The 25,176-nt window shown below is 47.7% G+C and overlaps 2 protein-coding genes across 2 annotated transcripts in view; one reads left to right on the plus strand and one right to left on the minus strand.

The window, feature by feature from the left end:
• LOC119462165 (cyclin-Y-like protein 1) overlaps positions 1–16,782 on the minus strand; it is a 55,282-nt gene extending 38,500 nt beyond the window's left edge. The window contains exon 1 of the mRNA XM_049667546.1: positions 16,759–16,782. The gene's annotated coding sequence lies outside the window, so the exon portion shown is untranslated. The remainder of the gene's footprint in view (positions 1–16,758) is intronic.
• LOC119462195 (uncharacterized) overlaps positions 16,546–25,176 on the plus strand; it is a 125,907-nt gene continuing 117,276 nt past the window's right edge. Inside the window, exons 1-2 of the mRNA XM_049667476.1 lie at positions 16,546–16,647; positions 18,679–18,754. The gene's annotated coding sequence lies outside the window, so the exon portion shown is untranslated. The remainder of the gene's footprint in view (positions 16,648–18,678; positions 18,755–25,176) is intronic.

Consider the following 25,176-nt stretch of genomic DNA (forward strand, 5'->3'; position numbering starts at 1 on the left):
GCTGTGTTCGTGAAAGTTTGTATTCATTTTTACATTGTCGGTGGTACAATACTTATAAACTAGTGTACTGTAAGTGCTGTGAATTTCAATATAAAATCATACTTCAACAATATCTGTTTGGGCATCTACTTATTACGGTCGAGAGCTTTCTTTCGGACGTGCTGTGGCAATGGTTAGGGAAGTGACCGCGGACCGGGGCAGCGAAATCGCGATAAGTGACGCTGTTGTGTAGGCACATGCCCAGATAGTGAGAGTGCTGGGCTCTCTCTCGCGTTTTTTTTTTTTTTTTTACGTGGCGAAGCAAGCATTTATCAACATCGTTGGCAGCGCGATTATGGATCATTATTACGATCTGTTTAGGTTTGGTTCGTACGTTGACCAGCCGTCAAACCGAATAATCACTTGCAAACCACACATTGTAGGTCGAAGTGCCCTCGAGTGTGAAGAGTGGGAACGGCCCGGTACTCGTTTGCAGCGCCACGTGTCGTAATTCGGCCGCTCCAATCGCTGGTTAGTCGCGCTGATATTTTTCCGTTGCCACTGTACAAAATAGTAAAGCTAAGCTGCAAAAATAAGAGCAAAACACCGAACCGAATTCTTCACGACGATTTGAAAGCGTCTTTAAACGGATTTTCACAGTGGTTTCAGGGAGATTTCTTAGGTATTTGGAAATCCCTTTTCTAGACGGAGTTTTTCTAGACGGAGGCGATGTTTTAAAATCAGATTAGTATGAGCTTCTATTCCGCGTCTTCTTTTGGACGTTTTCATTGTATCGGATAAACGGTGAAAAAAAAAAAAAAAAAAAAAGGGGGGGGGGGGGGTCAGCATAACGTATCCCTTTCGTGCTACCTGAGTATAGTATCTCCAACATCACGATTGACTGACACCTCCGCTCTTGCGAACACTTCCATCGCAAGAACTTTTTTTGTGAATATGGGCCCGATTCCATGGGCGAATAACAGCTACACGCGACAAAACAACAACAACAACAACAACAACAACTAGAGAGCGAAGCTGGAAGCAGTACTACGAAAAGGAAGGGACGTTGTATCCAGGGAAAATTTTGGTTGGCTACGTTACACAGCTGGGTGAAGGAAATAAGACGACAAATTGAGGAAGGATTGAATAAAGAAAAAAAAAGTAACATGGGAAAATGAGATTTGCCATCATAACAGCTCTTCCATGACTGAACAGGATATGTATGATGATAACGATTATTTTCGCCCTATTCATTTATGTTATTATTATCCACTGCTCCTGCCGGTCGATTATGGTGATGTATATAGGTATATACAAAACAATTGCTAGCGGTAAGCAAAAACAGGCGCCGGCCATTCGTGACAGCGAGCGATCATTAGCGATGGCGGCCAATCGTCAACAGACGGTTGATGCGAAAGAAAACGCTCGTGTTTTCCGCCTCAGCGACTAATACAAAAACATAATAATAAAAAGTAAGCAGTGCAAGAACAGTGCGTCACCTCCCCGTATATTGTGTCACGTCACCTATAAAGCGGATCGCCCTCACCCATCGGAGCGCCATTGGCCTTCGGTGCGAATGGCCCAGCACCCTATAACGTTTTTGTTCCAATAGCGGGCGATTGTCGAGCGCAACTAAGCTGCAGAAGCGAGACGAGAGGACAAACCGAGCGTGGCAGAGCGTGGCAAAACTGGAGCAAGCAGAACACGCGCGGAGGAGGAGCGGTGCAGCTGGTGTCAGTGTATATCAAACCTTGGAGCGGGTCACTCGCTGAGGAAAGGAGAACGGCCTCAAGGAGGCCCCCCATCGGAGCACATCTGAGCTGCTATAACCTTTCGAGGAGGACCACGCCCAAGTCACCCTTGACGCTGCGCCCTTGTGCTCAGGCAGCTTGCGGCAAAAGTTAAATGTTTATCTGAATTTAAACTGTCGAATGGAGCGGTAGTAGTAGTAGTAGTAGTAGTAGTAGTAGTAGTAGTAGTAGTAGTAGTAGTAGTAGTAGTAGTAGTAGTAGTAGTAGTAGTAGTAGTAGTAGTAGTAGTAGGGGTAGTAGTAGTAGTAGCAGCAGCAGCAGTAGTAGTAGTAGTAGTAGTAGTAGTAGTAGTAGGGGTAGTAGTAGTAGTAGCAGCAGCAGTAGTAGTAGTAGTAGTAGTAGTAGTAGTAGTAGTAGTAGTAGTAGTAGTAGTAGTAGTAGTAGAAGAAGTAGTAGTAGTAGTAGTAGTAGTAGGAACAGCGCTAGCAGCAGCAGCTATAAAGCAATATAGTATATCACCCCTTTTGTGGTTGTATAGCGTGTGACCACCCACTCGGCGGCTCGGCCTAGAATCTGGTTGCACAAATACATGGAATTAAAGTACTATATATCATGAAGGAACATGAGTTGAGCATATATAGGCAGACTGGTGTCAAAAGAAAATTGATTGTATGGTGTAGAATAATGTAAATCTGAATAAAATAAAAGATATAAAGAAACTCAAAGGAATGAATTCAGCTAGGTAACTGCATGGAACTTTCAATGAAGTCTGCATTTTCCGAGCATTTCCATCGCTGGCACTTATCCTGCCGTTGTGCCCTACAGTCGAGGCATCCGATCAAATACAACATGGAAGCTGTTACGTCAAGGCCAACTCGACGAAACGATGTTTCGAAGGTCCTTTTTCGCAAAGTAGAAAATGATTGACAAGGAAAAAAAAGAAGGAAAAAATGTGAGGCTTCGACTTTGAGAATTCACCACAAAAAGGGCATAGAGGGGAAGACGCCAGATCAGGACTGCATGCGTAATCAAAAGAATTGTAGTAGGTGTGCGGCAGCGTAGCCTTGTGACGGGGCTTTCGAATCGATTGATGAGAGATTAACTTCTTTTTTTTCGATCGCGAAAGAGATGCCACAATAGACTAGGACCTGTAGTTATTGTTTTGCGTCCGACCGTCTGCCCCTTGGTGGTCTGGCAGGGGGGCTTAACAGCAGGTTTTTTCACCACAGCCTCAAAAAAAAAAAATAATAATAATAATAATAATAAAAAATAAAAAGAAAGAAAGAAAAGAAAAGAAATGTGAAGTTTAACGTCCCGAAACCGCACAGTGGATTAGGAGGGACGCCGTAGTAGAGGACTCCGGCATAATTTCGATGGCCTGGACTCCTTTAACCTACACCTAAATAAAAGTACAGGAGCATTTTTGCCTTTCGCCCCCATCTAAACGCGGGCACAGCGGCCGGAAATTGAGCACGCGACCTACTCGGCAGCAGAACGCCATAACCACTAAGCTCGTGTACCATAACCGCGGCAAGTGCGCTGAAGCTGTGGTAGTGTTACCCCATCAAAAAAAAGTATTGGTACCCCCCCCCCCTCCATATTGCTCGTATCTATAATAATCCTCTACAATTATATGGACGCGTGTATTAATCATATTATCGCGATTCGCAGTTTTTGCTACTGCGGTCCTCACCGTCACGACAACGTGACAATATGAGCTCACATGAGACGCTTATAAGATCATAGGAGATCATTGCATTGATATGAGGGATATACCGGGCGTATAGATCTTTCAATCCGAACACTAAAAAAAGAACAAAAAATAATCTGCAAAATTTACTTCAATTACGTCACCAGAAATGAATTGTCTGCTCAGGCAGACATCATTTGCAAGAAAAAAAAAAGAAAGATCAATTCATTCGTTAATTAAGCTAATTATATATTTACATCCCATATTTATCATGGAAAGTTGAAGGCAGTTTTCGTAAAAGTCTGGTTCCGCGTTTCTACATTTCAAAATGCCAATGTACACCGAAATAACTGGGGTCAAATTATTCGTTCAATTTACCTGCATGATTACGCACGCAGCACCGCGAAGTGCGGCTCATGCACGGTGCAACTCCCTTGTGACGTATTGTAGGGCGGCGTAAAAAATTCGTCAGATACTCTTAAGACTGCGTATACGTGTGGGAATGCGAAAGCATGATGGTCCCTTTGGTGAAATGTCTTTTTCCGCGCGTTCCTTGTCCGCGCAAGCTCTCCTAACTGCGCCTCGGTCAGGCCAAATCAAAAACTTGGAGCTTAAGCTTCGCCTTTAAGAGTTGGAACGCGGTAGCATTCAAAGATGCCTGACTGCTTCTCACGCTTCCCGGCAACTGCAACTTATGTTACTAAATTATTTAAAGCTCCAAACAGACGACACAAGAAGAGACACGGACGAGCGCTTACTAACAACTGATGTTTTATTGAAAGAAACACACAATATATATAGGCATATCTGGCGGCGTAACTCACACGTTGTCGAAATTCACATGGTAACCAGGCAAAAAGGCGATAAATAGATTGTAAACGATGATGAAACTCGAATAAAAGATGACATATGCGACAAAAACACGTGGTGTATAGAGCCACAAGACCATAAAAGATAATGGTTAAGCGATACACAAAACAGCGCAGTAACCCCATTAGAAAGCTAACGATTAAGACTTTTTTTCCAGCGCATGCAGGCGGCGCATCAACGTTCTTAGTTCTAACCAAGGGCTTCTAAAAATGACAGTTCACTTGTATACAATATTTTTGACGGTTCGCTGACGCACTCCAGGCCCTTCCTTTTAATGTGGAAGGCTTCCTTCAGCTCACGGGCAACGCTGTCTCGACTTCTCTCCAGGACAATGCTATCTCTTAGGCGAGGCTTGCACCCGCACTCTTTGCAATGGATGGCCAAATTGGATCCAGTCCCTTTCTCTAGTGAGCGTTCATGCTCTTTTAGTCGTTCATTCAAACATCGCCCCGTTTGTCCAATGTAAACCTTTTGGCATGAGAGTGGAATTTGATAAACCACCCCTTCCTTGCAACTGACAAGTGGATCGGTATGCTGGGTGCCGCAGGTCGTGCGTTTTGTATCTTGGTTGTTGACACGAGCGCACAATATAGCAAGTTTTGAAGGGGCTGAAAAAACTACCGGGACTTACCATACTCTCACCGTGTAGCCCACAACCTGAAGAAGGTCGCGAGTAAATTCAAAGTCCCGGTAGTTTTTTCAGCCCCTTCAAAACTTGCTATATTGTGCGCTCGTGTCAACAACCAAGATACAAAACGCACGACCTGCGGCACCCAGCATACCGATCCACTTGTCAGTTGCAAGGAAGGGGTGGTTTATCAAATTCCACTCTCATGCCAAAAGGTTTACATTGGACAAACGGGGCGATGTTTGAATGAACGACTAAAAGAGCATGAACGCTCACTAGAGAAAGGGACTGGATCCAATTTGGCCATCCATTGCAAAGAGTGCGGGTGCAAGCCTCGCCTAAGAGATAGCATTGTCCTGGAGAGAAGTCGAGACAGCGTTGCCCGTGAGCTGAAGGAAGCCTTCCACATTAAAAGGAAGGGCCTGGAGTGCGTCAGCGAACCGTCAAAAATATTGTATACAAGTGAACTGTCATTTTTAGAAGCCCTTGGTTAGAACTAAGAACGTTGATGCGCCGCCTGCATGCGCTGGAAAAAAAGTCTTAATCGTTAGCTTTCTAATGGGGTTACTGCGCTGTTTTGTGTATCGCTTAACCATTATCTTTTATGGTCTTGTGGCTCTATACACCACGTGTTTTTGTCGCATATGTCATCTTTTATTCGAGTTTCATCATCGTTTACAATCTATTTATCGCCTTTTTGCCTGGTTACCATGTGAATTTCGACAACGTGTGAGTTACGCCGCCAGATATGCCTATATATTGTGTGTTTCTTTCAATAAAACATCAGTTGTTAGTAAGCGCTCGTCCGTGTCTCTTCTTGTGTCGTCTGTTTGGCGCTTTAAATAATTTAGTAACATGCACCAACTAGCCCAACAAAAAGTTCTGCAACTTATGTGACCATAATGTTTACCGGGAAACGCTGGCGGCGAACGCTATGCACGAAGGCAAGCTTTCTGGTAGAAATGCGGACGCTTACGTGGGCCGATCCCGGAGGTAGTGCACAGCCGCACAAAAAAGATTACATCATTTTCAGGTTTCTGTTATTGTTTCGCACTTTTAATATTTCAGTCTGAGAAGATTTTAACATAAAAAAAAAACACGCGCTGTCGGTGTTTTGTTTCATGACATTTGTTTGTGGGCTGTCATTATCAAAATTCCGAGGAATAACTTTGTCAAGAATGTAAGACAAGGCATGAGCAAATTTAGCGATAGGATGGTGTCACAATATAACTCGCATATACCGCATGCCATATATCGTGGCGTGGCATATACATACGCCTAAATATAATTTTCTATAACGCACAACGCCGCCGGATTTTCTGCGACACGGGGCCCTTAACGCTCTCGCGTTAAAACGCGACAAGCTCGCCCGCGAGGAGTTCATAACTCGAAGAACTGCTCAGCAGCCTTCCATTGGTCATTCATGATTTTTTTTTTAATACACTCATTTTATAAGCTCCTGACGTGATGCCACCTCCTTCCCATTGGCTGCGCCGTCACGCGCCCAATGACGCACGCACTAGGCCACACCTTTAGTGCGACGTGACGTGTGCAACGACGCGCGCACTATTTTTAGCATAGTTTCTTTTCAAAGCCATTGGTGTAATTTGTTTATAGGAACCTTTCTGGGGAATTTGACGTCAATCCGAGCATTTTCGACGTGTTTTTACTATCCGACGCTGACGACGCCGGATTTAACGGGGCATATATTGCTTTCGCATTAATAAAGTTTCGCCATACGGCGTGATAAAGCCATCTGTCTCGCCCCTGCTCCCGAGTGACTATGCGTCCAGTGGGGAGTTGCGCAAAACGCCAATCGGAATCAGGTCGTGTCCGCAAGAGGGAAGTGCGACGGCAGCTTCGTCTTACGCCACGCTTGTACGTCACAGAGCTAGGGGTTGGACAAAGAGCCGCTCTTCGCGGTGCCGCATGCGTAATCAGGTAAATTGTACGAATAATTCGACGCCAGTTATTTCGGCCTATGCGTATCTCCCGGGAGCTGAATATACTCCTGTCTATATACGCAAACAAAACAATGTGAACATAAGGTAGGGCTTAATTGGCACCCGCTTTAGGAAAGCGTCTAATCTTTTGCTGTCTTTTACGTTGTACATGGTTGCTTCTTCTGTACCCTGCAGCTGTGTCAACATCAGATGTTTGTACAGTGCAAAATGTGTGTTTATTATGGTCTTCTGCAACGCCCAGCGCGTTTCGAGATTCAAATCCCTATATATGTATAAACGTCCGAAAAAAAAATATCTAAAGCAATGCATCCAGGAGCCTTAGTCTTGGAGTCTTCCGAATACGTACTTGTACTTGGGCAGACACGTTTGGCCAGCAGTCCAGTTGAGTGCAAATGACTGTTGCACATAACCCGCAAGTCGCTTAGCCGATGCACAAAGTACTTCCGACGCGGCAGTGAACTGACGGCGGACTTTGGTTTTGGATATTTCGATGATTGCGTGCATGTGCTCGTTAGGAGAGCGTTTTGTAAAACAGGTTCGCCGGCTCATAACAGACGATGTCAAATCTTCAGTATGTGCGCAAGTGGTTGATCATCAGATTGCCAACTGACGTGAGTGCTTTCACCCTCTATTTCGCCCCCTTGCCGTTTTTAAGCTTGTTGCCATTTCTTATTGTTTTGTAGTTTGTATTATACGCCACTAAGATATATGTAATCGTTTCCCAGAGAAGCGCGTCTATATCGTTTCTCTGCCTTCGTCCTTGAGTACGTAAAGTTTCAACCTGTTGACCCAGTTGGGTGAACTATAGCACATTGAGAACGATCGTATTTCACTTATCGCTTCCCGAATAAGTAAACCAGGTACAGAATAAAATTATTCGCCATTTTTTTTTCTTTTGCATGCGACAGTAAGTTATAGTTAGCCATTGCGCAAGTTCGTAAAACCTCTTGTCTGAAGCCTCTAGTGTGTTGTATGTGCCTCCGAGATATGCAATCACGCAAAATTTTACTCCCAGTAGGAAGTTTTACTTGGTGTTCGGACTGGTTCCTCATGTTGTCTGAAGCCATTTGTGTGTAATACGTCTAATCGCGCACAAATCAAATCTGAACTTTTTATCGCTCGTTAATCAGCACATACCGTCAGAAATCACATACATTAAAAGTAGTGAACGTACTAACAAACCGTGCTTTACTCGTGAAATTAGGTCTTTGCTAAATAAAAGGAACCGCCTCTTTAGGAAGTACGTAATTAAGAATAGTAATGAATTATATTAGAAGCTACACGATCTTCGGAAGGAAATTAAGGTGACAATAAAACAGGCAAAAATAACTACTTCATTTCTTTAAGTGAAAAAGTTAGGCAGAACCATAAAGAATTATGAAAATTTGTTAAAAGCAACGTTAAGGATGAAAGCATTATCCCGCCGAACAAAAATGCGTTATACCGATAATGTCAGTAAGTCCGATCTTTTGAAACATTACTTTCACCCTGTTTTTTCTGGCCCAGTGCGCATACCCTTCCCATTTAGACTGACCACGTTCATCTTCCGAATATGCCTGACATTTACATATCGTTTGATGGCGTAATAAAACTGCTTCCAGAGTTAAAACCCAACTCAACACCCGGTCCTGACCTAGTTCAGTATTATGTTCTAAAAGCACGCGCAACTGCTGTTGCCAGATATTTGGTCGTAATCTTTAACATGTCTTTATCATCATCTGTTACCATTAGAATGGAGAATAGCGAATATAGTTTCCATCCATAGAAGTAGCCCTCGATGACAGGTTTCCAAATACAGGCCAGTATATCTAACTAGTAGACGCTCCAAAATCTTAGAACACATTCTTTATCCATCCGTATATATCATCTGTTGGCACTCAATAGCTTATTTTTCCGCTACCAGCATGGGTTCCGAAGAGGCCATTCTTGTATTACACAGTTAGTAGAAATTTTGCATATCTGATTGGCATATGACGGATCTAAGCAGATCGACTGTATTACACTAGACTTCAGAAAAGCTTTCGACACAATACAGAACTCCCTGTTATTGCTTAAGCTCTCTCACCTAGGCCTAACCGAAAATATTAACTGGGTACGTAACTATCTCGATGACAGTTTCCAAAAAGTTGTAAACGGCTCGGAATCTGAACTTGCTGCTTTCACATCAGATGTGCCACAGGGGTCTGTACTGGGGCCCTGGCTATTCTTAATTTACAGCAACGATATCGGTCTGAATGTCTCATCAACAATCCGACTTTATGCAGATGACTGTGTGATATATACCGAGAAATTAATTGTTTAGATGAGGTCACCACCTTACAAAAGAACCTCAATTACAGATCCTATCGTGGTGTGATAAATACAATATGAAATTAAATCTTTCTAATCTTATTACACCCGTTTCAGCCGCAAACGCTATGTCTGAAAATTTCAGTACCACTTAAATAATGACAAGATTGAGCCGCAAGTTTTGCAACTAATTCATTCCGTCGAAACGTTACAGAGGACTTAAGTCTCCTTACGTGCACTGAATGCGAAAGCATTCTGGGCATGTCGAGACATCCATGCTATTTCGACGTCCATGTCACGCGACATTGTCACATGACGTGATCACTTGGTCATGTACTCGAATTGGGCAAGGTCAATTTTGAGGGTGGGCCAACCAAATTTTGGGGTGGGCCACGTCAATAGGTGGATAGCAAAATGACGATGTCGTCAGCTAGAAACTTCCGGTTCGAGGATTAGCGCTTCTGTTGCTTCGTTCAGCCTTGTCAGCAGTTTCTACAGTGCGATTTCCTGCTGTTCGCAAAGAAAACACGCTTCAGCAACGTGATTATGGTTGGCTGCTCGGCACTAGGGTGCGCGAACTCTTCCGTGAAAGGAAAAAAAAAATGTTTCGTTTTTCATGAAATGAAGCACACAAACGGGCAGTTGCCGTCAAACGAGCGACCGTGAACGGCGAGCTGTGGGTACCGAACCTAGGAGCCAGAATATGTGAAGATCATTTCGTCACAGGCAAGTGTTTTGGCGAATAACTTCGTCTACTAACTTTCTTGTACAAATACCCCCTTTTTAACAATCAGTTAAATACAGACAGGTGCACCCAGCAAGGATCCTCAGCACATTGATTATGTGCCGTCTTCATTCCGGCACAACGAAAAGGCAACTGAGGCTGCACGGAAGAGGGAGGAGTGGTAACCTCAAAATAATTCGTGAACTTTTCAGATACTTAAATCAGTGCTTTCTCTCTGCAGTGCTTGTGCACGGCTGACCCAGCAAGGGATGCTGCAAGGCAGTAGTGACATGAGTTTACCTTTAACACTTGAATTTGAGCAGTCAACGGCTGAACAGCCGACCATGGTTTTGCTAGGTGCCTGCAACCGGGTAATCTTCGAGGGCGACAAAGCCGGAATGCAAGCGCATCAATAGGCTTCAACGGCGAAGCGATGGCGGCGGCTGCGCTTCCTCGAACCGGAAACAGCGAGCAGACGGCGCATCCCAGAATCCCTCGCTCTTTTACGGGTCACCTATTGTGAGAGTGGGCCAGGTCGGTTTTGAACGTGAGTCAATTTTCGAATTGTGCAAAGTAACTTTTGGGAATGGGCTACCCAAATTTTGGGAGTGGTCCAAGTCGGTTTTTAACGCGGTTCAACTCAATTCTGGGATTGTGCAAAGTCAATTATGGGAGTGGGCCAGGTCGGATTGGAACGTGGGTCAACTCAATTTTCGAATTGGGCAAAGTCAATTTTGGGGGTAGGCCACCCAAATTTTGGGAGTGGGCCAAGTCGATTTTTGTTGACATTTGAACGTGACCTCATCACTTGGTCACGTGGGTTTTGGTACCATCGGATGTTAACGCCGGATTTTTCGCTTCATGGGTCATATAATGCTTTCGCATTAAAAATGTTTATTGTGGGATCCATTAGAACCATTTCGCCGCTTTTTCAGGCTTTCCTTTCAGAACCAGTTAGCCCACGCCAACCTCGACATCGATCGCCAGAAGTACTTGAAGCCTCCCACACAATATTCCCAACGAAGGGATAATAGTAAGAAAATTAGGTAAATTAGGTGCCGCACTCCAGTCATAATTTTTTTACCTCACCCGCCGCGGTGGCTTTTGGGTATATGGTGATGCACTGCTAGCTAAGCACGAGGTCGCTGTATTAAATCCCGGCCACGGCGGCCGCATTTCGGTGGGGGCGAAATGCAAAAACGCCCGTGTCCCGTGCATTGGGGGCACGTTAAAGATCACCTGGTGGTCAAAATTAATCTGGAGTCCCACACTAGGCGTGCCTCATAATCAAATCGTGATTTTGGCACGTAACACTCCAGAATTCCACTCTCAAATTTTCCGCACACAATATGCGAGTGGAACAACTTACCTGATACTATCGTTACCACGTCCAGTGCCGCCTTACTGAAGCGGCATTTGCATGAAACGCAGTCAGGGGCGCTATAACGTAAAGCTATTCCAAATTTTTACTGTGAAGCTGTTAAGGGCTAGGTTCCCCAGGATCGTGTCCGCGTGTAGAAAAAAACTATCATCATCAGCATTGGCATTGGCTTCACGTGCTTGGCGGTTTCCCGCCAGTTGTGCCTTAGCACAGATGTCAAAACGGATGATGGATGGACCATTGTTATACGTACCCCTCGCACCCACCGATGCCTCTTTCACAAGTGTCGCGATACTCGGCGGTGGCACGTCCCACCAATCGTTGTGCCCCTTTGTCTCGTGGCGTAGAGATCGGGCTAGCGCAGTTATCAGCAGTTGGCCTTTGGACTCACTATGGAACCACATCTTCCAGGATCCTGATGATGCCGTGCAGTGTGCCGCGGCTATGAACGCTATGGCTCATACGCTAGTCTATGACGATGAGGCGGACTTAATTAGCGTAGCAAACCCACTACTTGGCCATCGCGTCGGGCGAAAACAAGACGCCGATGTCCTTGCTCTTTGACGAATATACCGAAGACGCTCAATATAGTCAATAATGATAATATATAAGTTCACTATACCAATATTCACTATAGCAGACCCACCATACTCACAGCTTCGCTGGCTTCCATCTTCACAGTAGTGGAACGGCTTTGAATTTTTCTATTCCAATTCTGCATGCAATGAGCCTCCGCGCTGGCCAAGAAATTTTCGACCCACCGCCCATTGCTCCTGTATGTCACGCGAAAACCGCGAAAACGCCCCATCTGATATGAAATGTACACACTGATTATGCATGATTAGACCGAACGAAAGAAAAATAATTTCCGATTTCACGCCTCTTTCATCATTAGCTGAAAAGGCGCCCCTTTCACCTGTCTGTCACGCGACGCCACAAAACCCCGAGAGCTCTGCGCGTCAAAGTGGCGTGTACGCGTTAAAGACGCATTAATATGCCGAACGAAACGGACATTTTTGCTCAATAGCCGGAGCCTGCCCCGGTCCGAAAGGAATAGAAGATGGCTGCCCACCGGTCGCTGTGGCACTGGCTACTCGGAGCTGCCGGGGAGTATGGATTTATTTGCATATAATAAAAAAATCAGGCAAGTTTGCACTCGGTCGCGCAAAGCTTAGGCACAACGAAGCTTACTGGCTGCTACTGCTAGGTATGAACTTGGTTGCCCTGGTAGGTCTTAACTTGGTTTAACTTAACTACGCATGTAGGAAGGTGCGATCATTTTCGGAGGTACCTTCCCTTTCGCGACATTTCGCGTGACTAGCGCTGGACGCGTGGGCGCCTATGAGCGACAGCGCTCCTGGCATGCCACAAACGCAGGCAGGCAAACCAAGTTTGGTACAGTGCCAAGAACGCTGCTGCTTGCCGACGCCGAACGCGTTGGAGGCTAGCCTCTCGATATCAATCGGCCAGCTTCGCTGTCTTGAGCTTTGCGCGGCCTAGTGCAAGCTTTCGCCTTTCCTTTTCTCCTGGCTCAGCGCGCCGCGGAGAGAAGAGAGGCAGGGGTCGGGAAGGCAAAAAGCTGGCGAGGAGGAGACCGCGTGCGCATGCACGCGGTCTCCTCCTCCTCCTTCTTAGGTTATCATAGCTATACCACGGCTACGCACCACAAATTACGGCTGGCTTAAACAGCTTCGCTGTTAGAAATTCCCCGACGGTTACGATACTCCCTAATGCGAATTTCGAACGCAGCTGTTTAGGTGTTTTGAATTCGCGATATATTATGGCAAATAATTTCATTCTGAACGACAGGGTGCTCTTGGCGGCGGCGCTGAGCCTCTGCTCGGGCAGATCGTTTAGCACCAGCGGCAAAGCAGTTTCAACGGTTTCGTCGTTCATTGTTCAGAAAGAAACGCGTGTAACACAGGAATGCGTGGCTCTCTAGCGGCGGCGGCGCCGCAGGCGACGTAGCGCATGCGCAGTGGGTCCGAAGCCCAAGCCAGCGCTTTGTTTCCGCGCTGGCCGCATGCCTGGTCGCCGCCGGCACTCCGCATTCCTCCCCACCCTTTCGCCATACCCTCCTCCGCTTTCCTCCTCCTGGTTGCGCTGCACATTCCTCTCCGCTTTCCTCCTCGCGTCTTTCATCCCCGCGCTGCGCTCCGCGTTCGCTTTCACCTTTCGCTGCGCTCGTTCGCTTGGTTACGCCGCCGACGACGCTCGTTACAGGAACGAGCACTCAAGCGCTGCGCTCTAACATTTTGCGTGGCAGTATGCCGTTATCGAGACCTTTCGGCACGTATACAACATCGCTCTGCCAACTCTTCTTTGCTAAGGATCCCTTTTAGTGGCATTTTTAACCTTCCGTTGCACGCCGCTCCGATTTTCGACCAGTCACCACAAGCTAAGTACGGGGAAGTGGGCCAATCGCAGGCGCCAAGGGCACCACCCTCCTCATCCGGTTATCTACTTTCACCGTGCTGGCTCGGCCCCATCGAAACTCTCTCCACTTGAGCGTGCTCCTCGCCTCTTCTCAGCCAATTAGATAAAAAAAAAACTGCTCAATGTAGGCAATGCTATTCGCTTTGAAAGCAAAAGAAAATGACAATATAAACGAGTAGCGCGTTTGATTGGGCTTTTCAAGCAATGCTGGGGGTCACTGCCCGATGCTTGCTTCGGTGTTTACGCAAATTTGACGTCAGGAGATTGGAATAAAAAGAGATTGGGGAATATTTTTACGCTATATGGCCCCAGGATACATAAGTGTTAACCTATACGCCCACTACGCCTCTTATCTTGTGGCTTTTTACTTTGACTGACACGTGTCGTGTAGCTGATATTGACACTGACACGGAGATCCCAATACAGTCTTTGACAATGGCACCTTCTTTTGCATTTCATATCTCTAAAAACTTGTAACCACTTTGAAGCAATAAACTTGTAAACTTGATGTTCGATTTTTGTTTTGTTTTTCATAGCTATCATGCATTTTTTTTTGTTTATCTTGTAATGTACCCCCTCTACAATAGTGTCCTCTGGGCGCATGTAGTGATGTTGATAAAAATAAAAGAAAGAAGCAAGAAGAAAGAACACAACTTAAAGGTGGAACAAGATGCAAATGTTCTGCCTGTTTTCTCAGGGGGCGACAGCCGTCATTCAACGAGTGCATGCTATATGCTGCCACAATACCGCGCCGCAACAAACATCGCCGCTTCACCAATTCGCGTAGTATCTGCGCCTTTCTAGCTCAAGTTCGTCAAGGAGCACCTGAAGCGGCGATTGATTAGCAAGACGATACGACAGAGGCACCGTGTGCAAATAGAATTGGGCTCGTATTCACACACAAAAAAAGGTCTTACGCTAAAATTGTTCACAAGAAAAACTTCCACCCTGATGCTAGACATTTCAGCAAAAGCAACTGACCATGCGATGACAAATATCACTTACGGACGAAATGCTTTGTGAATTTTGACCCCAGTACTTCCTACTGCAAATCCTTTCAGTCACACTTGGAGGCAAACGGTCTTTATGAAAGTGTTTTTTTTTTTCCACCCAGAAAGAATAACCACCATCACTTTCATGAGAACGTCCAACTGTCCGCCAAGCAGAGCAGCTTCGATAATTCTTTTTTCCCTTTTCACTCAGCGTAAATTTTACAAGCTTTCCCTCGTAAACTAAGAGCTTAGGGCCATTCTTTGCAGCTTCAAATGCGTTTTTCGAGATTACAGTTTTTGACTACTCTTAATTCAATATAAGTTTAATGGCTTCAATGGCGCTTGCAGTCCTTCAGCCATCTGCCTAGAGAGTAAGTTTGTACACGGGGAACTAGCAATATATAGTTTTCAAAGAAATCCTCCATACTCCTAATTTTTCCATTTACCGTTGTTTCGGCACAGCAGTTATGCATGCAAGCTGTGTCGAGCTGTATGTGAATCTGGGAGTGCATCTGGCAGAAAGAGAGCAAGCGTATCGAGGACGAAAGCAAACAAGCGGTAAAAGACACGTGAATTCGAGGCCCTTCAGGCGTTTATGCCCGCTTTCCACTAACTTGTCGGCGCGGCCTACATTGGTCAAGCGGGTCGTCTGCCGCGATAGGTCTCAGCTTACTACGCCAGTCACGTTTTGTTAAGTCCCCAGACCCGCCCCATCGCACGAAAAACCTTTTGTCGCTCGTAGCCTTCCCTCGCCCGTCTCGATGCGTGTGATTTTATCGTCGCCTCCACTCCACAATCCGCCGTACGTCGCCACTTGCGAGTATACTCGATCGCTCGCTTGCGCGTCTGGCGCACTGTTGCAATCTTACACCACTGGTTTTCACTAAACAATTGCAAAATGCAGGCTTGCGCGGTATAGTCGCTTTTGACGCGCAATGAAAACGCGATGCGCGCGAACAGAGGCATAGTTGTTATAAGTGCATGGCTTGATTTCATTTCATTTCATTTTCCTGTAGAGAATGGTGCATGTCTGCTACGGGGGAGCTGATAGGAATCGAGTGGTGTTTGCATGTGACATTTAGAATGCCGCCAGAATACGTGTTTTAACGCGAATAGTATTCTTTGCCTACTTCAGCCGTTTTGAGCCTGTCTATCTATCTATCTATCTATCTATCTATCTATCTATCTATCTATCTATCTATCTATCTATCTATCTATCTATCTATCTATCTATCTATCTATCTATCTATCTATCTATCTATCTATCTATCTATCTATCTTATCTATCTATCTATCTATCCTCTTACGCCGACCCAGTGGCCCAAGTTGTCTACTTGCTTGGGCCACCAGGTATGTGCTTCGTGGTCGTTACACCATCGTCATAATTTCAGAATCGACATCTCATTGTCGTCATTCCATCGTCACAGCGGGCGCGTCATACAGTCGTCGTCATGCTCATGGGTGACCTTGGCAAGCAAGTGCCATTGCTAAGTGGGACCATTTTAGAGTATGTGGCATTTAGCCGAAGCAATGAACGTCTCAGAATAACCACTATACGTGTCACATAAACATCACTTCAGGAGTATGCGATCTGCCGCTACATTGCTGGAATGCTATTCGCATTACCGTCGACGTTCATCGTGAGATGAGCTCTGCCGTAATTTTTATTGTTGCTTTCTTCCTACCAAACAAACAAGGGCAAACGAAAGGCGAACGGAGTCGGGAGACTAGCTCGGCGAGAAGAGGGATAGAAGCCAAATTGGAGACCCCCCGCCCCCGCTGCTTTGCGAGAGGCTTTACCTCTTGAGAAGCAGTGTACGCGCGCAGACCCCGTATCTATAGCGCGTCGCAAAGCCGGAGCTGGGTCGCTCTCCGGCGGCAAATATCGGCGGAATGCTTTGTTACAAGTGCTGACTTTCCCAGTCATCGCACACGCGTACAAGGTAAGCGCTCGATACCAGCCTGATGCCGACCTTTCTCGCTGAAATCGGGTAGAGTTCGCACGTTCCCCCTGTACGTAGAAAATAGAGATGGGTCGGAGCAGCAGTGCTTACCTTGGGGGTGGGTCCACACCTTGGACGGGACTGAGCGCTCGGCGAGTCCATGCCTCTCCGCATGATCGGTCGCGCACGCACGCCGAGGAAAGCCAGGTCACAGGATGCGCGCTGCCGTGAATGCAATAAGCGTGGGATTCTGTTTTCTTTGGCCACCATCGTCTTTGTCCTACCTATACCCCAAGCCTATCGGCGCCGAGGAGGGGCTCTCGTCAAACGGACGTGCCTCCGACGGACGCAGTGCGATCAAGTTATGCTTTCGGTGTCACTAGGGACGTCGGTATAGGGACGTCGGTGTCAGTGACGCGCGAATGTTTATTCTTCTGTGTTCTCCGGACTTCATTTTTTTTTTCTGATCGGAACTTCTTGTTTAGGAAAGTGTAGTCGAATGCAGAAAAAAAAATACTAAATAACATTTTTACTCCTTACACGCTCAAACGAAATATGCGGCCAGACCAGACTGTCATCACAAGCACTAAAGCTGCAGCCCAAATAACTCCACTCAAAGGTGCTCACAGTTGATTTAACTAACGATTGGTGTGTTTATATAGGGGAGGGTTTCTGGGACGGGTGCACACTTAGCCATCATAGATTTCTGCGGGACTGCCTGGTGGGTCATTTAAAGTTTAAACAACAAAATCCACTTGTACGGACTGCCTTTATACTTCGCCATCTGGCTAAATTTTCTTATATGTGCTCCTAACCTAACCTAGCCGAACCTATAGCGTAATGTGACCACGCACTTGTCGATCGTATGTATGAAATTGTTTAAAAACAAAACGAAATCGTCATGCAGTTTAGTTTAGAAAACAGGCGAATTTTCAAACATATCAATCGTCCGGAGTAGGTACGGGATATGTGCCAATCGGTCAGCGGCCACGCCAGGCCGTGTCAGCCCATCGTTGGGTTGAGGCGCAGAGGCCGACTTCCTGCGGCTCGCATTCTGTCGCCGCAGCATGCGTCTCGGCTTGCCTCTGTCTCGACTCCGTCCTGTACCGTGCTTTTTTTTTTTTTTTTTTTTTTTTTTTTTTTTTTTTTTTTTTTTGCTCATTGGCTTTGGCTGCTTGGGTCGCAGGATGCACATGCTCAGAGCCAGCACTCTCTCCCCCCCCCCCCCCCCCACCTCCATTCCACCCCTTTAAGGTATGTGAATCAAGGCTTGTGATTGCCATTGGTCGGCCATCTTGGCTAATATTACGTCCTGCAGCATCAATATTGACTGAAAGTTGCTCTTATAACGAACAATACTAACGCAAGAAATATTTGTGAATACGGACCCATTGTGAATTCATTGTTTCCATTGTGAATCATCTATCAGCTAGTATGCACTCGTATAACATCCGGGACACGCGACCGTATATTTTGCTGAATTGTATTTCCTGAATTGTTTTGAAGAGAGCATCAACCCTGCTCGTCGATGAGCAACCACCTCCTGACTTCTTGTCAACTGTCGCCTTCCTTGCGTTTCGTAGGACGATGTTTGCTTTTAGAAAGTAGACACCGTTGTTGTTTGAAGCTGGCTATCATTAAGCCGCATGACTGCCCCTGTCATAGGCAAATAATGAATAGGTAACTTCAGATTACTCCGAATTTATTTTGTCAATGCGGATGTGCAACGTGAACCTTCGACATAAATCTGTCTGGTTGAAGAACAAAGCGAACAAAAATGTTTAAACTTCAACCAAAAACTTTAATTATTTTGCGGCGAAAACTTGGCAGAAGCTACCCATTACTAAAGAAAACAAAGAGAAAAGGCGGTTCCAGAAAGCTAATAGGTTTGTGGTTGCTCCAAGCATGGAGTACGGTCATTATAGTATAGCCACTGCATGCGGTGGCTTTCTGTGTCGCGACACGCTTCTCGCGTCGCCACTGTCGTCTCGTCGGCGTCCCCTAACAAACGTCCTTTCGTCTTCCTTTCAGCGCGTCACACAATGCATGCCAGCATCCGCGGCGCGCGTGACAACGGGAGTGTCCGCATCGACAGACACGAATGAAGGTACTGTGCATGGCTACGTGACTTTACGGCAGAGCTTAGCTCGGCTTGAGTCTGTTAGGAGCTTTTCAGTTCCGCCGCGTGACCGCTGCCGCCGTTGAGCACGTGGTCACACCGCCATAACTTTCATTCCGGCCACTTCTCTTCTGTTCTAATAAGTGGGTTGCTATGGAGAGATTAAGGTAGAAAATCTGGGTAGCGAACGCCAGTAACGCGCAATGTTCTCGACCGAAAGCGACAACGAAACGTTAACCTGTTGATAATTCGCATTTGATTTTATTTTGTCCTGTCATTGGCGCCCTCGGCCAATCGATGGAAAGTTGCATCATTAGTCTCTCACTTTCTCTCCTGTAAAGCGTTGCCCGATGTTGTTTCTCTTCAAGTTCCTATATTGACAGCTCCCTCTTGAGTACAGTGTTATCCACCGTGACTATAGTGCTTATGTAAACACAATGTGTTGTTGATTTTGTTTGCAGTGCCTCACTGCTGCTGCAATCTGTTCTCAACGCTCGGCAGACCGATAATTCCGGGACATCTATAAGCCGCTAACGTAACGCCGAAGGCGCATATAGCAGGTGCTTTATGTTAGTGGAAACAGACTTATTAAATAGCAGCTGTCGCAAGGTAACGCAATTCCGTCGCATCAGCTGGATTTCTAGAAGACATTACTTGCGCGACAAATCGCGATGTGATGTTAACTAATTAACTGCAGTCATACACGTTAGCGCACATGTCCCAAATGCGTAATTGAAGCCGGTTTCAATTCCGCAATTCGGCCCTTAGCAGACGCCCATAAGTGACGTGACCGTTTACGCATCTCCGTCGACGTTATCAAGCCGTGATCTCGCTCACTTCATGCTCGCCCAACGGAGACATGTAAACAGTCACGTCACTCATGGACGTCTGCGTGATTCCTTTAGCTTCAGCTCTTTTCATGTCTGTAACCAGGGGTGATCTCCTCGTAATACGGGGCTTGAAGTCTTGCAGCAGAAGACGACGACGCTGACAAAGCGCACGCGCCTCGCATGGGCTCCGTACATTTTAATCTCTTGTGCTCAAACAACCACCGCTGGACCCAAACTAACGTCGGAACCAGCTTCCGGAAGTGGTCAGCTACCGATCAAGAGCAGTCCCGACGCCAGGGACCCAGGACAAGGGTTTCTACGACCAAAAGTTCGAGCCGGTCACGGCGTCGATTCCTAACCCTAACGAGATCTTCAGCTCCTCCGTCTGGCCGAGAAACAGGGGCACCGCACCTGCGAACGCGCGCGGCGTCGATATTACAGTCTTCCCGGCTCCTGGGGACTTCGCCCAACGATCCGCACCCCGGTGAGATCAAGTAAGCGCCGCCCCTCCCCTAATTATGGATGTAGTAGAGGTTGAAGGCACAGACATAACACCCGAAGAAATTACCCCTGAAGCAGGGTGGCTTGTTAGCCACCGCCACAAGCAACGACAAACCACGCAGGCATCATCCCTACTCGTACATGGCTCCCTCCATGCAACAGAAAGCGTACGCACCGAGAGTACCCAGCAGTCCTCCCTACGCCGCCCACGAGCCCCACGGCAACCGCGACTTCCTAAGAACGATATCAAGATCGTCATTCGCCCAAGAGACGGTTTCAACGTGTCCAAACTAGGAGACGCCCAGATACGTGACTCAATACTGCAGATCACGGGCATTACAACCGAAGAAGCTGAGGAAGACATATATCGCTCATGCGCGGATAATAACGTCATTGTAGTTAGCACACCAATCATGTCTAACGCCGAAAAATACTGCCGCATCCGCAGTCTCCCCATCGGAGCACTCTGCTACGCTGCCACAGCATACGCCACACCGCCGGAAGACACAGCCAAAGGAGTTATACATAACATCCCTTCATATGACACCGATCAAGACATTACCAAGAGCCTCGTTTACAAGAAGAACCCTACAATTCTGCAGGCCCGACGCATGGGCAACACGAATTCAGTGCTCATCGTATTCGACGGAAAGCAAGTACCGTACCATGTCTACTATCGTGGAGCAGAATACAAATGCTATCTACATAAGAAGCGCATTGAGGTCTGCGACATCTGCGGCACCGTCGGCCACAGGGCCGATGTATGCCCCACTCCGACCCAGAAGAAATGCAAGAGCTGTGACACAGTAAATCCGCCGGCTGATCATACCTGTCAACCTTGCTGCGCGCTCTGCGGCAAGGACCACACGACTGGCGATAAGGCCTGTCATCGCCGCTTCCAGACACCACACCTCCTACTCCAACGACGAAGGGAACGCCTACGACTGGAACAAGAAGAAGCGAACCAGGAGACTCGGCCATCGACCTCTGCAAGTGGAGACTCAGTTCAGCCAACACTGAAGTCGACGCCCCAACCACTAGCTCCCGAACGCAGCAACTCTCGTGGACGCAGCCGGTCTCGTGGACGCAGCCGGTCTCGTGGACGCAGCCGGTCTGGTGGACGCATCCAGTCTGGTGGACGCAGCCAGTCTCGTGGACGCAGCCGGTCTCGTGGACGCAGCCGGTCTCGTGGACGCAGCCACTCCCGAGGCGGACCGGATTCAACACCGACGCAGCATCAACGAAATGCCACCCTTAGAGCGACCACAGCTAAAGTCCAAGATGCTCCCCCCAAGGTAAGCTGGGCCAGCATTGTCTCCCACACAGGTCACGCCACACAACCTAAAGCCACCACAGTGAACACAGTTAGTGATGCTACCATGCACAGCTTCATGCAGGAGCTCCGATCCTTACGTGCTGAGATACAAGACCTCAAGACAGAAAACGTTAAGCTCAAATCACAACTTGCAGACACACCACCCAAGCGATTAACATCGAATGCAGACATTGTTCCTGTCCCTGCAGCAGAGTCTCCGCACACCATCCAACAATCAACCCCGCACAAACGCAAAGCCCTCGAACCCATCACACAAGCGACATCATCAGCATATACTCCAGAAGGGAGTGTCAACTCTGAGGCTCTCACTCAGCTGCAACAGCGGATCGAACGTAAACTCAGCGAAGCATTAGACTGCAAACTCGCCGAATTGCTCGACGCCTCCATTACAAAGGCTCTCGAACGCGCAATGGACACCCTCCTTACTGCGAAACTCGAAACGCTACTACTACCCAGAATTGAGCAGGCCTTTGCAGCAAGAGAAAAACAGCGGCAAGAAAAAATGGACGTCACGCACAAAGCCTTTCAAGACATGGTCGCGACCCTGGCTCAAAATCACAATACCCGTTTGACAGAGTTGGAAAATTCCCTACTCCGTCCTAGAGCAGGTCCCCTAAAGAAGCCGTACTCCCGTCCCGACAAAGATGGCTGCGAGTAATCGCGAACGAGCCACCTACTGCATTTGGCAGTGGAACTGCCGGGGCTTCCGGCGAAAACGAGCACATTTAGAGCAATACATTACCTCTCTCGCACCGCATACCTCCCCCGATATTATCGCATTACAAGAGACCGGAGAACCGGCTAAGCTGTCGGGATACGCGGCGTACACCGCAGTTTCGGATGATGGACGCAGGCCCCAAGTAACCACACTAGTTAAGCGAAACATTCCGGTTATACAACATCACACAAGCATTGATACAGCAGCCCACATTCTCCTGGAGATCATCCCGTCTGCAAAGCGCACGCAACAGAGCCTCTTCATCCTCAATGTATATAGCAGCCCCAAACAACAACATAGATTTCTGCGACTCTTCACCAAAGCAGATCAAGTAGCCAGAGGAGCCCCCCTGCTCATTGTAGGGGACCTAAACGCCCCTGCGGTGGCATGGGGATACCCGGTGGACCGCCGAAAGGGAAGACAACTATGGCTTGACGGACAGAACCTAGGTCTTACTCTTGTCACGGATCCAACCTGTCCAACTCGTATGGGAAACAGCGTTAGCAGAGACACTACTCCGGACCTGACATTCGCAAAACGAATACAACAGGCAGACTGGATAAACACACAAGACAACTTGGGCAGCGACCACTATATAATCCAAACCACAGTTCGAGCGGGCCCGCGAAAGCCCAAGGGCCGTCAACTCCGCCTCACAGACTGGGACGCTTTCCGGCAGGCCAGAGCCATCACCTCTCTCTCCGGTACCCAACAGCCTTTGGAAGATTGGGTCGCATCCTTGCTGCAAGATGTGAGCGAAGCAACTAAATCGGTGCCAGAGGAAGCCAATCTGCAGGAGGCAGATAGCAAGTTACTGCATATGTGGGAAGCCCTCGCCAGTCTGCAGCGCAGATACCAACGCAACAAGCTCAACCGAACGCTCAGAAAACGCATTGCCACGCTCGCCCTTCATATCGAAGACTATGCACAACAACTTACTCGTCAAAATTGGCACAGTACATGCGACAGCATGGAGCGGCAACCAAACCTACCCAAAACGTGGAATATCCTTCGTTGCCTCCTCGATCCGGCCAACAGCAAGAACACACAACAGCACAACTTGCAAAAGATTATTCACACCCATCCGGGCACGGACGCACAAATTCTTCAAGAGCTAATAGACCGCTACGTAGGACCTCAACCTACTACACCCGCTCCAGCATACACTGGCACCGCTAATGACCATCTGGACGCGCCCATACATTCAGTAGAAGTACGTGCAGCCATCCTCGCACTCCGCCCTAACTCGGCCCCGGGACCTGATGGCATTACTAATAAAATGCTTCGCAACCTAGATGAGGATTCTCTAACAGCCCTCACGGCTTATTTTAACGAGTACTGGCAAACTGGACAACTCCCTCCACAATGGAAAGAAGCCAAAATCATTATGATTCCCAAACCCGGGAAGCGCCTCCTACTCGAAAACCTCCGCCCCATCTCACTTACTTCATGCGTCGGAAAGGTCCTGGAACACGTCATTCTCACACGCTTACACAAACATATGGACGACAACGATCTCTTCCCCAATACTATGGTTGGCTTCCGCGCTAAACTTTCTACTCAGGACATCATGATTCAGCTCAAACACCAAATTATCGATGGCGATAAAAGCTCGAGGCTGGACACCAGAGCCATCTTGGGGCTAGACCTAACTAAGGCTTTCGATAACGTCACGCATGAGGCCATACTGACCCAACTGGCACAACTCCAGGTTGGACACCGAACATATAACTACGTCAAGGATTTCCTGACAGGTCGCACTGCCACCATCACCATCGGAGGGCTGCAGTCGCCAATTATTCACCTTGGCAGCAAAGGTACGCCGCAAGGATCGGTTCTGTCCCCGTTTCTGTTTAACGTGGCCTTGCTCGGATTACCGCCTGCATTAGCTAGCATCCCCAACCTCAAGCATAGCCTCTACGCGGACGACATCACCCTGTGGGTCACCGGGGGCAGCGACGGGGACATCCAAGACACGCTGCAGCAAGCCATCAACGAGGTTGTTGCATACGTAGAACCACGCGGCCTTGGTTGCTCCCCACAGAAATCGGAGCTCCTTCTATACAGGCCTACGTGGGGAGGTCGACGCCCAGACCCTCATCCCCCCGAGATACAACTCCACGTGCATCAGCAACTCATACCTACAGTGCCTAGCATCCGTATCCTTGGCTTACGCATCCAACAAAACGGCAGAAACACGGAGATGCTCAAGCAATTAGATAGTCATGTACACCAAACAACTCGCCTCATAGCACGCATCGCAAATCGACATCACGGCATGAAAGAAAACAACCTCATTCGTCTGGTAACCACCTACGCCCTTAGCAGGATCACCTACGTCGCCCCGTACCTTCACCTCAATGCGACTGACAAGCTCAAACTCAACACCATGATTAAGAGGGCCTATAAGCAAGCCCTACAGCTTCCAATTTCCACATCTAACGAGAAACTGGATGCCCTCGGCCTTCACAATACCATAGACGAGCTTATTGAAGCTCAGCGTATAAGCCAATATGAACGACTCGCCAACTCCACCACGGGCAGACACATTCTGCGCACCCTAGGCATAACCTACACCACCCAATTCGGACCAAAAGTACCCGTCCCTCCAAACATTCGCGCTCAGTTAGTTATATCGCCCATACCTCGTAATATGCACCCAGAACACAATCAGGAGCGACGTGCAGACAGAGCTAAACATCTACAAAAGCGCTACGACCACGCCGCAGATGTAGCCTACGTGGACACCGCGGAATACCCCCACCAGAACGCCATGGCGGTCGCCGTAGTCGCGGGCTCGCAGTACCGCCTCGCCGCGGCCGTATCAATACTCGCCACTCAACCCGAAGAAGGAGAGGAAACGGCCATCGCCTTGGCTTATGCCTCTACCAATGCACACTACATCATCAGCGATTCAAAAACGGCCATTCGCAACTACACAAGAGGACTCATAGCACCCCAAGCACAGAAAATACTCTCCGACACTCCCGCCTCAAGGCAACGCCGCGTACAGATCATCTGGGCC

Source organism: Dermacentor silvarum, chromosome 1 (assembly GCF_013339745.2).
Source record: "Dermacentor silvarum isolate Dsil-2018 chromosome 1, BIME_Dsil_1.4, whole genome shotgun sequence".
NCBI classification, from domain to species: Eukaryota; Metazoa; Arthropoda; class Arachnida; order Ixodida; family Ixodidae; genus Dermacentor; species Dermacentor silvarum.